General features: G+C 42.3%; 1 protein-coding gene across 1 annotated transcript in view; it reads right to left on the bottom strand.

Annotated features, from left to right (window-relative positions):
• Positions 1 to 12,062, bottom strand: part of zbtb20 (zinc finger and BTB domain containing 20) — a 29,140-nt gene extending 17,078 nt beyond the window's left edge. Inside the window, exon 1 of the mRNA XM_041951685.1 lies at positions 11,857 to 12,062. The gene's annotated coding sequence lies outside the window, so the exon portion shown is untranslated. The remainder of the gene's footprint in view (positions 1 to 11,856) is intronic.
• Between the last annotated feature and the right edge of the window lie 426 nt (positions 12,063 to 12,488).

Raw genomic sequence — 12,488 nt, 5'->3', positions numbered from 1 at the left:
TCCAAATGTCTGATGAGAGCGCCTGAATTACGTTTGAACCGAGCGTTATCCTAACAGCTCCGGCACGAATCGCCTTCCTGAACTTTGAACTGGCTCGTCACCTACAGCCCGGGTGTAGGACCGGCGACTCTTCCTTTTACAAAGACAGTTTCGATTTTAAGCTCGCCATCAGGGACAGATTGAAAAATATGCCACCAGTGTTAAAACGGCATTTTGTGAATGCCCTCTTGTTTGGTCAGAGCTGTAGCAATTACAGGGCCACTGCAATGTTCCGGCCACTACTCCATTGGAATTACTTGAATAACTGCATAATATTGCATGACTTTCTGTGCATCACACACAAACTGGAACTGTTATTAACTCTTTATCGTCGCCTAAATTTAATCTCATTGTTCGTGTTTAGCTCCACTGCCACTAAAATGTCTTAAATAGCACAGCAGATCAATGCGATAAGACGTTCAGTCCAACAGAAAGCTATTCAAATGTGACAGGATGTGCGGCTTTCAAATAAATTCCTCAAGCAAACAAATAACAATGCACACTACAATACCATCACACAAGTAAAGGACAGTTAAAGTATTTTTTGACAGGACAGCTTGTTCAACTTCGTCATTTTCTGTCAAAAATACACCCACCACCACCCGTTATCCATAGCAGATCTGTTGTCGTTTACAGATGGGAGGATAATCTACTTCTAATATACTTTTTTTTTCAGGCAAAGTCCACACAAACATTCATGAATTAGTGCCATCAGTAAATGCTTCATACTGTATTTTACGAAGTTTCCAAAAAGAGCACAGAGGGCAAAACAACAAACAGCCACTGTTGGCTTATGGCCATTAAAACGATAAAGACAGTATCTCGCTTTGGTGCTGGATAGGAGGCTTGAAAGAAATCTCTCAGAATTGGCAAATGGCTGTGCTTTTGTTAATGAGCATTTGACCAAAAAGAACCATCTGACTACTCATATGACAGTCTCCAAAACACCTCTAACCCCCGAAGCAGATAATGCTAAATTCAAGAGTTATCATTTAGGCACAAGTGTCCACAGCAACTGCCTCTCTACAGCTACTACACATGTCGAGGACATTTTGCCTCTCCAACAAAGGACCTCACAGGCCATTAAGAGATCTTCATAAACCTGCAAAGATGCTCATACAGGACTCCTCTATCTATTACTATACTGTATCATGATAAAGGGCGGTTAATTAATTCTGCTGGGCAAGGAATGTCAAACATGCAGCTCGCATGTGTCTCCTTGTGTGCCTGGATGGTTTATAAGCTAAGCAAGATCTCAACGAGTGGACTGTGTAGCATGGAGAGGTTATAGCACCTTTATATCTCTGAAAGAAAACAAAGTATCCTCTGATATATGTCCTTGAGAGATAAACAAGAACAAAGATTCTTTGTGCTGGCTTATGAGAGGATAGAGTGGGACCTATCTGCTAACAAGCACACAGTTCTGACACTGTGGAGAACAGCTCAGCCTGTGGATATGTTCAGGGTGAATGTATACTATGTTTGTCACTGGAGGGACCAAACAGAATGAAGCCACACTCTCACATTTAGACGCAGTTCAGGAAATGGTGTTCACTCAAGCCTCATGTCACATACAACCCTTACAGGGTTATAGTGAGGGTACACACACTCTCTAATGTAATGTGTCACACAGGTGATGATAACTGGACCCAAAATAAAAATCAAACGTGATCTAATGATTATTTTCATTAGCGATTCATCTGTCGATCATCTTCTTGATTAACCGATTAGTTGTTTGGTCCAGAAAATTGCAGAAAATGGCAAAAAATGTCGATCACTTCTACAGATTTTCATTTTACTGTCAAGGAGGAGAACAGAAACCAGAAAATACTCTCATTTGAGAGGCTGAAATCAGAGAAATTGGATTTTTTCTTAAAAAATGACTCAAAATAATTTATTGATTATCAGTATAGTTGCAGGTTAATTTAATACTGATCGATTAATTGTTGCAGCCCTAAATGTGACATTTTCATTTATTTTTTTTCTTTGTCTATGATGTAAAGCTGTAATCTAAGAACATCTGACTCAACCAACAAACAACGTATTTCCTTAATTATTTCACCATTTGTGAATGTGACTGTGAGCAGCCTCAGAAGTTCCGCGGCATGTGTTTCAGCAGCAGCTGCACGAGGGTGCGCGAGCACGGTGCCGAGGTGGTCCAGCACAGAGCTGGACTTTCACAAATGCACGAGGGTGCTTCAAGCAGTTCAGCGACAACCCTGCACTTTTTGTTAGCCCGTCTGTCCTTCGAGGGTCAGCCTCTCTCCCGGACTGTGGCGAGCTCAACGCTCGCCTTTTGAAAGGGTTCACTAGTCCCCAAAAAATGACGCGCTGCAAAGCTGTTAACATGCTGCGTGTTACCAACACAGACGCAAAGGAAGCAGTGGAATGGACTTTGCAAAAAAGCTTTTTGATGTAATATATTTCTTCGGCCTGTAGCTACAGCAACAACGATACACATGCCATCGGGATGAGATAAAACAGAGTCATTATTCAGGTAGACTGACGATATCTTCAACATATTGTCTTCAGCTGCAGCTTTTGCTCATTATGTGAATAAGACATTAAACCCAGATGACTTATACAAATATTCTGTGCTTATTTTGAACCTTATGGTTGTTAGCACTTTAGTGTATTTATAGTTTGGCAAGCTGTTGGGTTGTAAATACAGATTATATATGTCTCATCAGCTCATTTGACATATGATCCATCTAAAAGTGTAACGCTGACACACTGAAACACATTCAACCACATGAGTGCAATATGCACACTTTAACCAAGCCCTGGCACCTCTGGTCCAGAGGTCAGCAGGTTAACTGAGCAATATGAGTCAGGTGTAATGACCTAAACAAACCCCAGTTTAAAATTAACAAAAGTTGGCACAAAGGTAAGACTTACTGTTAATCCGACAGGGAGGGGGTGCAATCTCGCCATATTAGGAAACTTTATCCATACAATACTGTGTTGCAAGACAAACGTGTTAAGCAAGGCAACTCCAGGATTTCACAAGAAATGAGAGAGAGGCCAAAACTCAAGATTTTTCCCCTTTTAGTCTCGTGTCAATGACAATGTAGCGAGGTGTATGATCAGATGGATCACATATCAAACATATGTCAGATTAAGCATGACAAGAGGTAAACTGATGTTTAAAGTGTGGGCCACTCTTAGTTGTGGTATGTGAGGTCAGGCAGGGCAGGTCAACAAGAGGGAAACCAGATGTGGTCATGTGTACATAGGGGCTAATTCGGACATAAATCCCCTATGGAGGTGCATATATGTTGACAGGTATAATTGGTGACAGCAGAGGAGAACATTCTTTGAGTTAGGAATGATATGGGTGGAGCAAGACAAAATGCCACGCTATATATGCTGTATGTCTGTATGTTGAAGGCAGAGCGTTCTGATCTGATGCTGCTTGTTACAAAAGTTCTCTTCAACACAAGCTTATAGTTCTTCCTATACCATCATCACACCACCGCTCAGCAGGACCTGGCTGATAGACATCAGTAGTAAAGACAAACTCACAAAGATTAGATGTGATGTAGAAATTTGAGCTGATTGAAAATAAATATGAGGCCAGGTATCTATAGAAAGTATCAGCTAACAGAGTCGTTTTGTAAAACTACCACTTATCCAAAGAATATTGTAAAAAACACACTGTTAGTCAGGAAATATATCTTGGAGGAAAGTATACATTTGCTACCTAACACACAACAGCCCCAAAAACTGACGACAAGAAATCAACATGTTAAGTTCCAGTAAACTCAGAATGCCTAACACCGCCGATGAGCTTCATCAGTACTGAATCACTTAGTATTTGTTGGGTGTTGCATCAGAGAGAGAAAAACTGCAAAATGGTGCGCCCAAATTTGAACATTATTATTCTTCATTATTGATTTTACTACTGATTTTTTTTGTAAATCACAGGCTGTGCTTTGTGCTTCGTTGTATACATTCTGCTGTGAGTTGCTTTTGCAGGCAGTCATGCACAACCTCTTTTTATTACCTACCAGGCTCAGGAGTGACTGCAGGGCAAAACTATGTCACAGCCACCAGTTGGAGTGGTTATACTAGTTCTATAGCATATTGTACATTGTGTTAGCATAAACGCATGTCACCACTAATAACATATTCCTCTGTTGCAGAGGTACATACTGTACTTTTACTGTGACGTATGTTCTGCTGTGTATTCATCAGAGATCATCCTATTATAATTGCTAAATGCGGGTATAGTTTGTAGTCTTCTCTGAGCTGTTCTATGGTCAGAAAGCAGCGTCCCTACAGAGTCAACTCACAGCACACAGTGGAGCACAAACATGACCACCCATCAGCTCTGTTTATGATAATCATTTGGCCTTTGGCCTTGCTAATGCACATGAATTGTTTGGTCAGTGTGGGCTGTTTGAATGTAGCAGAATTATTATCTTTGACGGTAACAATCTATAGCTCACAGAGCCCAGAGTGTAACCTAAGCCCACCAGCTGTTTCTAGTAACATTACTATAATAATCATGCCACATGGCTGCGAGTATTTTCAGCAGGTCCTATCATAAATGTGTTACTTCTAAGCCATTTGTACTGTCATGGATAGAGGTGGGGGAAGGTTTGCACTTCAATTTGATTTTTCACTCATCTCTGTGCACTAGAGGGTTTTATGTTGAGAAAATCAAGCAGTGCACCTTGAACAACTAGCTCCTGTTACCTCTGTGAGTGTGTTTCTCTGTTTATCTGTGTGTTGGCCCAGTGATCTGCCCAGGGTGTTGCCCTGCCTTCGTCTAAACGCATGTTGGGATACGCTGAACTGACCCTGAACAGGAGCAAGAGTGAAAAAAGACTGAGCGAGTGAATGAACGTTGAGGTGCGAGCCAGCAGCAGAGCCAACTCCAGTCAAAGGCCGTGAAAGACATTTAGTATAAAATGCATTCATCGCTTTTCACCTATTCATAAAAATTCTAAAAGAAAACTAAGCTTAATGTTTGTTTACATGGCAGCTGCCACAAGGTATTTTATTCTAAGTTCTCACTTAAGTGAAAAACACTGTGCCAGCTATTACACTGGCGTACTAACCACCTCAACATCTCCCAGAGCCTGACACATGGACTGCATCTGTACTGCAAGTGTAATGCAGGTGGTGCAAACAGCAGTTGATGCAACCAGAGTGTTCTTCATCACTTAGAAATGTCAATTGTAAAACAAGCCCGGCAACTTTGATTAACCGAAAATTTGTTTTGTCATTTGTTTGTCGTTGAACAGGTTGCGCATGCTTTTCCTTTGTCACATGGATGAACTGTCGTAAACCAGCCTAAGAAGATAAAGCATTCATTTCCTAGTTGTTAAAACAATAAGCTGTAAGCCAAATTGATAATGATTTCCAGCTTCTTGAAGGAGTCTATTTTGAAATCTGTCTGTATCAAGGTCATTTTCGGGGCAATAAACAATGTAGACAGTATCAGAGCAGATATTCTTTTCATTTTCGTGATAAAAAATGAAAAATTGAAAAGAAAATTCTTTGCAAAAGAATGTATTATAAAAGACAAAACGTCTGACGGTGATTTGCTGCAAATGTATTTCAACACTGATGATCTGCACAACAAAAAAACAGGTGGAATACAGTTTCAGATTCTGTGGACATACTTTAAGGTTCCAGCAATCTTCATTTTGTGATAAAACCACAACACAAATACTATTGTGTAATAATTCCTCCTAAGTCTACCCATTGCGATTGCATACCGATGCACCTTGAGTAAGACTGTGCACAACCTTAACATTTTGGCTGCTGTGAGTGCTGTTTACTGGCATGAGGCTTAAAAAGTCTTCCTGAAGCCAAGATAGACGCATACACAGCTCTCACTCTCTGTAAAACAGTTTAAAAAGTTACCGAAGACTCTGTTACTTTCTTTTTCTTTTTAAATTTTCTTAAATCCTCTTTACTTTTCTCCTTCAACTAGGCAGTGATCTCACCAGGACTTGTAGAAAACCATATGGGCAGCGGGGTGAACTGAGGACACACATGCACCTTGGCAAACATACAACTTCGCTATTAGAATCCAGGATACATTTTTCACATCAGCTGAATGCCTGGGCCTGCCGTGTGTGTTTAAAGAGAGAGAATACAAATCAGGTTCCTCTCATGCAAAAAGAGAAACGGTTTGTATAGGATTCAGGCATACTTCATTACAAGTAGTTGCAGTTTAATTAGGGTTTTTACTTGCAAAAATCTTTTGTACTTGTTGTAAAACGACCTCTGGTCGACTTGTTAGATGATATTCGGGGCTTATAACAGCTGACTTTTAATGAATAGCTTTAAAACTGGCGGTGCAGATACAAAGAAGCATGATTTACAAGTCTGTTAGCAATTTCAGCAAAGGTAATGGAAACACATGGTCACACCCACAACTGGAGTGTGTTTGTACTGTATATACTGTATATGTATCAAGCAACAACAGTGCATATGGACAGAAACTAAAAAAACTGGCAGTTAAAAAACCAATGGATTTTACTTTACACGACAGAAAAGAAGAATTAAAAATTCACAGTAGCGATATACAAAGAGTCTGTTAATTCCAATGCTGTGCAGGATTTATGTGTAAACAAGTGTGTGATGAACTGTTCGGTGTGGGATGTTCGTTTTATATTTAGATATATGTTGGAAATGCTCGACAGTCAATCCTAAAACAACGCTGTATTTAACCATCTGAGAGGGATATTCACTGTGTTTCATAAGACGTTATAAAGTTTTATAACCGAACAAAAGCTTCCTGACAACAGCATGGCACATTCGCAAATACTTATTCAGTCTCAGTGTGTGCTTTCATTACGCATTCCTGTGATACTTGCAGCGTGGGGAGATTCCAAAACAAAAGTCCTTTGAAAAACTTAAAAACATGCCTTAAAGTTTTTGGTTTGTCAGTTTTCCACATGCTGCATGCTCTGAAAGTCACAGAGGTCTGAGTGAAATGAAGTTGTATAAAGGTCATTTTTATGACCAGTCTTTTACATTCTGACTGCCAATTTACTAAAATTGGGTCTATTCTAAAAATCCCTTCTCAATGAATTCACAAATCGAAGCAGTCTACACAAAATGTAAAGTCTAGCTGTCATCAGAGGCTTCTTTAAGCATTGTCAAGGCATAATATATAACTTACTGGTTATTTTAAAAGAAATTAAAACCTTTAGTTTATTGCAAAATGTTCTTATCCGAGAAAACGATCGCCATGCCAATAAACAATACCCAATTGTCCTTGCCATGAACGAGGCATATTATTTCCATTCTTCCTTATAGCTGAAGGAAATCACCACAGCTCATCACAACAGCATTTTTGTGTGGTATAATGCGGCTAAAGGGGAAATTCTCTCCATAATTACAAAGGCAAACTGTACGGATTCAAAATAGGTCTTGCAATTGTGTTATTAGTATTTTCAAGAATTAAAAAAAACAACAATATCATGTGAAGAGAAGCATGTTATGTGTGAAAAAGGTGCTTTGTGGGTAGAAGGATCCAAGCCAGTTAGCCAGGAGGCAGCTAGCCTGCCAACAATTTCTAGCTTGCAAAAATCCCTGAATGCTAACAATCCACCGAGGTAGAGTTAGTCAGCAGTGTGCCGATACGTTATCATGATCAAGAGATGTGAAGAAAATACAACATGTTTAATATAAAATAATATGAGGCACCTCTGAAGCTTTCGAGGTTTAGAGGAGTTTTTTAAGGTTGCCATGGTAACTGGGGACTGGTGCAGTATTAAAGCTGCAATTGCTGTAAAACAGTCTTTGCAACGAGCATCAGGTGAGAAACTTTATGCGTTCTTCCTACACAAAAACAAATCTTTAATCTTAAAGTCTATTAAAGGCTTAAAGGCTGTGGTGTGCACCTGAAAACAGCCTCAGCTGGCAATCACATCAAAGATTAGTTTTGCTCCATGGGGGAATATTCTTCTAACGAGTATTATAAAGGAACAAAAAAAAAAGGGGGAGAAAAGGATAAACACTGTGTGAGACAAAAAGGCCAAGCAGTTAGCAAGCACTGTGACATTCTGGATGCAATCCACAAAGTGGCTCGTTATATCGATGGATCTCTACTGCATTCCCAAAATGGCTGCCAAATATGTTCAACTGGGGTAGACAAAGTGCCAGGATGGACTCAAGTGCATATTTTTTTTAAAGTCTTCTCTCATTTTATGGTAAAATACAATGCTTGGAATTATAAACTGGAAAAATAAATTTCACTTTTAGTTCAGAATATGATTTTATTATTATATTGCTAGTCTATGCTTAAATTCACAACCAAATTTGCAATTTCTAAATTGAAATTCTACGTTAAAATGAAACCACATTTTTACTCGACAATACACATGGCAAAAATAAACAGCACTGCATGATCCGGTGGACTGAGGTGGATTCCACTAATAACCAATATTACATGCTCTCTCCCACCTCTCCCGGCCTCTTTCCACTGCACACTGTCCAATCAACCACCCCAAAAAAATCTTGTCAAGGGAGTTGTATTGAAGCAGCACAATGAGCGCATATTCATACATTTATTTATGTAGGTTATGGGCCACCAGGATTACCTGGTAAAAGCCTGGTGATCATGGCTGGATGGTGTGGGAATAACAACAACCAGAAATGTGGCATTGTGAAGGCTTCAGAGAGATATCTCTAGCTTGTCTATCTGGGCAGCAGAGCCTTTGCTGCTCTTTAAAAATTTTTTGGAATACTGACCTGCCATCTGTGTGCATGTACAGTACAAGATGATTGTTTTTTTGCTTGTTTGTTTTTTGTTTTTTTTGTTACATGTCTCTTCCAAAGAAGCACTCATTCCATCAGTGCAGCATGCCATCCTAACACATTTTCCCGAGAGTGAACCCAAATAATCAGGTGGGACAAATGTGCAAAAGAGTGGCCGAATCAGCTCGAAAAAACATTTCAGGACCCAGAGCCACGGACACGTTGAGTCAGTTTGTTGGTCAATACTAAACTGCTGAATGTGAAGAGAGGGTGACGAGCTACAGAGGACGAGTGAAGGATGGTGAAGCCAAAAGAATATTGGGATTGATTGCTGAGTGTGGATTAGCTGAACACCTCCCTCCCCCTCCCCTGCCTTCATCTGAGAAGGTCTACAGTTTATCTGCTGGGTCTCCTTCATATAATAATGAGTTTCCTTGGTCTGCAGACATGCTCTTAAATATTCATTAGTCATGGGTGGGTTTTAGCCGTGACACAGAAAGCGGGCAAATGGCGATGGCTCAAACACTGTGAATATTAATGCACATGTGGAATATATACATATAAATACTCATTAGCGACTTAGCTGAGATGAAACTGGGCACCTGATACTCTGGACTACAAACACTCCCAAGGCACATAATGGCTGTCTCTCTTTCAGCAGCTACTGTACACCTCTGTGCTGATAAAACGAGAGTTTTTGACATGAAGCCGTGGTGAGAGCTCACTTGCGCACACAAGACAAGCACCCTCCAATTCATCAAACAATGAAATGTCCAAAAACACAGGCATCAAGTTAACGTGGAGTTTCTTTTCAGATGAAGGGTATTCCAGCCAGTACGCTCTTTGCAACAACATAATTTTCACTTTACTCACCCACATGCAGCCTGTCAATCAATATGCTCCAAGTCTTAGGACAGATTTATAATTATGCCCAGCTGAAATCTTACATCAAAGTGAAACGCTGCTACACCGGGCTGCACGCTCAGCTCTGTGTCTCTCCAAATGTGTCCATTCAGAAAACAAATCATCCAGCGCAGCCATCAATTACATAACCGAGCCTATAGGATTGCAGCCCATTTACGTTGTGGAAACATATTCTGAATGAAGGCAGGGGAGAGGAAGTGATCAACAGCAAAAAGTGAGGAGGGACGACGGCACAATTATGTGATGAAAACCTACACACTCACACGCACGCGCGCGCGCACACACACACACAGGTGCACATCCGACGGCCGGGTCCGCGCTGGAGGAAGCTGGACGCAGCGCTGCGCTCTCGTGCAGCCCCCTCCTGTGTCTGACCCGGGACCGGCCTTTCGGTGGCCGCACCGGCACCAACCTCTGACACGACCAACGTGTCGACGCAGAGCCCCATACCTGCGCACAACTTCTGGGCTGTGGGCGAGTGCGCGCCGATTAATCAGACCCTGACCGTGCATTGTACAAACTGTCAGCGGCGCTTCTACAGACACACGCACATGATGTATTACTCTCTTTATCTGACAAAGCCAACCGCTTTGGGACAACGTCTGTTTGCCACACATGCACGCACGCTCTCGGTCCCTTTCTCAACCCCCCCCCCCCCCCCCCCCTCTCTCTCACACACACACACATACACGTAGACGCGCAGGATCGCGCCGGGATAGATGAAGCCCTAAAGAACCGGACTGACATGTTGCTCCGTCTCAACTCCCCACGGCCCTTTCAGCGAATTTTGGGGAGTCATTGCTGCATTTATTTCTTTTTTTTTTTTCTATTTTTTTTTTACTGCGCCAACACTGAGCACACTCGCGCATTTTAACTTTATTCAAGAGGCGAAGTAGCAGCTGTAGCTTCCATCTAACAAGCGAGAGCAGAGGGATCACGAGTTGCCCATGAATATTTTGCAACAAAACGCCTCAAAAGGCACGCAGGAAGCGTCTCTTGCAACTTTAATTACACCAGAGCATGGCACCATATCTAGGCCACCCTCCGCCAAAAAACATCCTCACATCGCGAGCATTTTCCCATACCGTGAGCCGATCGCGCCAATTAAAAAAAAAAAAGAAAAGAAAAAGATCATTCATTTTGGAGAGACATGACACCAAAAAATCCCAGAGTCCCGCTGGATCCAGATCTGATTTATCTCACAAACTGAAGCTGCCGGTGTTGTTTTACCTTCGGACACAATATGAAGCAGCCTCTCTCCGCCTGCCGAGCACATCCTAATGTGAGCCCATCTCATAAATGCCACGCCGTATTGATATTAATTCATAAAAAATGTAGGCTAGACATCTGTCTGAGGATACGCGCCGGTGCGAGCCGCTGCTGGAACGACGTATTCCAGACATCGAAACCATCTTCCCGGCAAGTTCAGCAAACTGAAATGTATTTGAGACACACACATACACATACACACACACGTCTGGGGAGAGTGTTTTTTTTTTCTTTCTGCAGTTAATTGCAATAAGGACACGCGTTTCCTCTGATTCAAATATCTGACCTAAAAGCCAAATGCGCACGTCGGCTGCCACAGTTGTTCCGGGGCTCACAGTGTGTAAAATGTGAACAAGCAGCCTGCGAGCATCGCTGAGGCTTTCGGCTGATTGAGAGAAACAGACCTGTGAACGCAGTTTGACCGGAGTATTGTTCTCAAGTGTCCCCCCCACCCCCCTCCTCTGGCCGGCTCACGGGCAAATCCGAAAGTAAAGGGGCTAAAGGTAAAGGGGCATGTTGAGAATAATGACAGATGGGAAACTTGCGTCATGGCAGGGCAGCGCGTTTTTGATAGTCGAATATAAATGGACAACAAACCCCCCCTCCCCGGCAGCCAAAACTGAGACCCCTTAACATCATCTCGTAGGCTGGCGTCACATTTATTGAGCGTCTGAGATCCTCCAAAAGCGTGAAGTTTCCGATTATGTAGTGATATTTGCTTGTTAAAGCCAGCCACAACTACATGGAAGTCAAGCGGCATTTCGTGCATTTCACGCTGAAGTCAACGAGCGTGTTTTCATCTCCCGTCCAGGAAACTGCTCTTAATTCTCCCCTGTGATGATAGCGTTACAGATAGTGCAAAGACCCATCCCTTTCCCCCCACTTTTCTCAATTTCTTACCTGCACTTCGAAGCTCGTTCAAAAAGTGGCGACAGCGTTTCCACGGCTCCCCCCGTTTTCCCCCGACGAAGCGCGTATAGTTTTTTTTTTTCTAATACGTTCCTTTACTTTGTTTCATTTCTCACTTCCATCTTCTTTTCATCTCATCAATAAACACACGCTGCAGCCTACCTTCATAGAGGAGCTCGGTTCAAGTGTGCCCTCCCATTTTTTAACTATACATCGAGTACTTTGAGGGGTGGTGGTGGTGGTGGAGAAGGGGTGGGGGGGGGAGGGTGGGAGGAGTGGTGGTGGTGGCGGTGGTGGTGGTGGTGCTGAGGGGGGGGTGGGGGGGGGGGGGGGGGGGTAAGCAGGCACGCCTTTTCACTTAAAGCTGCTATTGGAAGAACAGTGCACTGTCTTGGGTTGGATCAGAAATCCGTCAACATTATTGTGCCCCAATCGCAGGGAGCGCAGTGGGACGGTGAAACCGGCTCCATTATGGCTCTCTGGAAGTGGTGGGAGTTATAGTAATAGTAGTTGTAGTAGTGGTGTTCCTCCTACTCGAGGTGTTTAAGTTTGCCTCAGCAGCAGCGCAGCAATTGTATAAATGGAAGTCATGCTGCGTAATGAAACCTGTAAAGGATGAAGGT

The sequence above is a fragment of the Chelmon rostratus genome, chromosome 14, assembly GCF_017976325.1.
Source record: "Chelmon rostratus isolate fCheRos1 chromosome 14, fCheRos1.pri, whole genome shotgun sequence".
Classification (NCBI taxonomy): Eukaryota; Metazoa; Chordata; class Actinopteri; order Chaetodontiformes; family Chaetodontidae; genus Chelmon; species Chelmon rostratus.
Note: the sequence above shows the minus strand (reverse complement) of the source record. Positions and strands in the feature narration are given on the sequence as shown.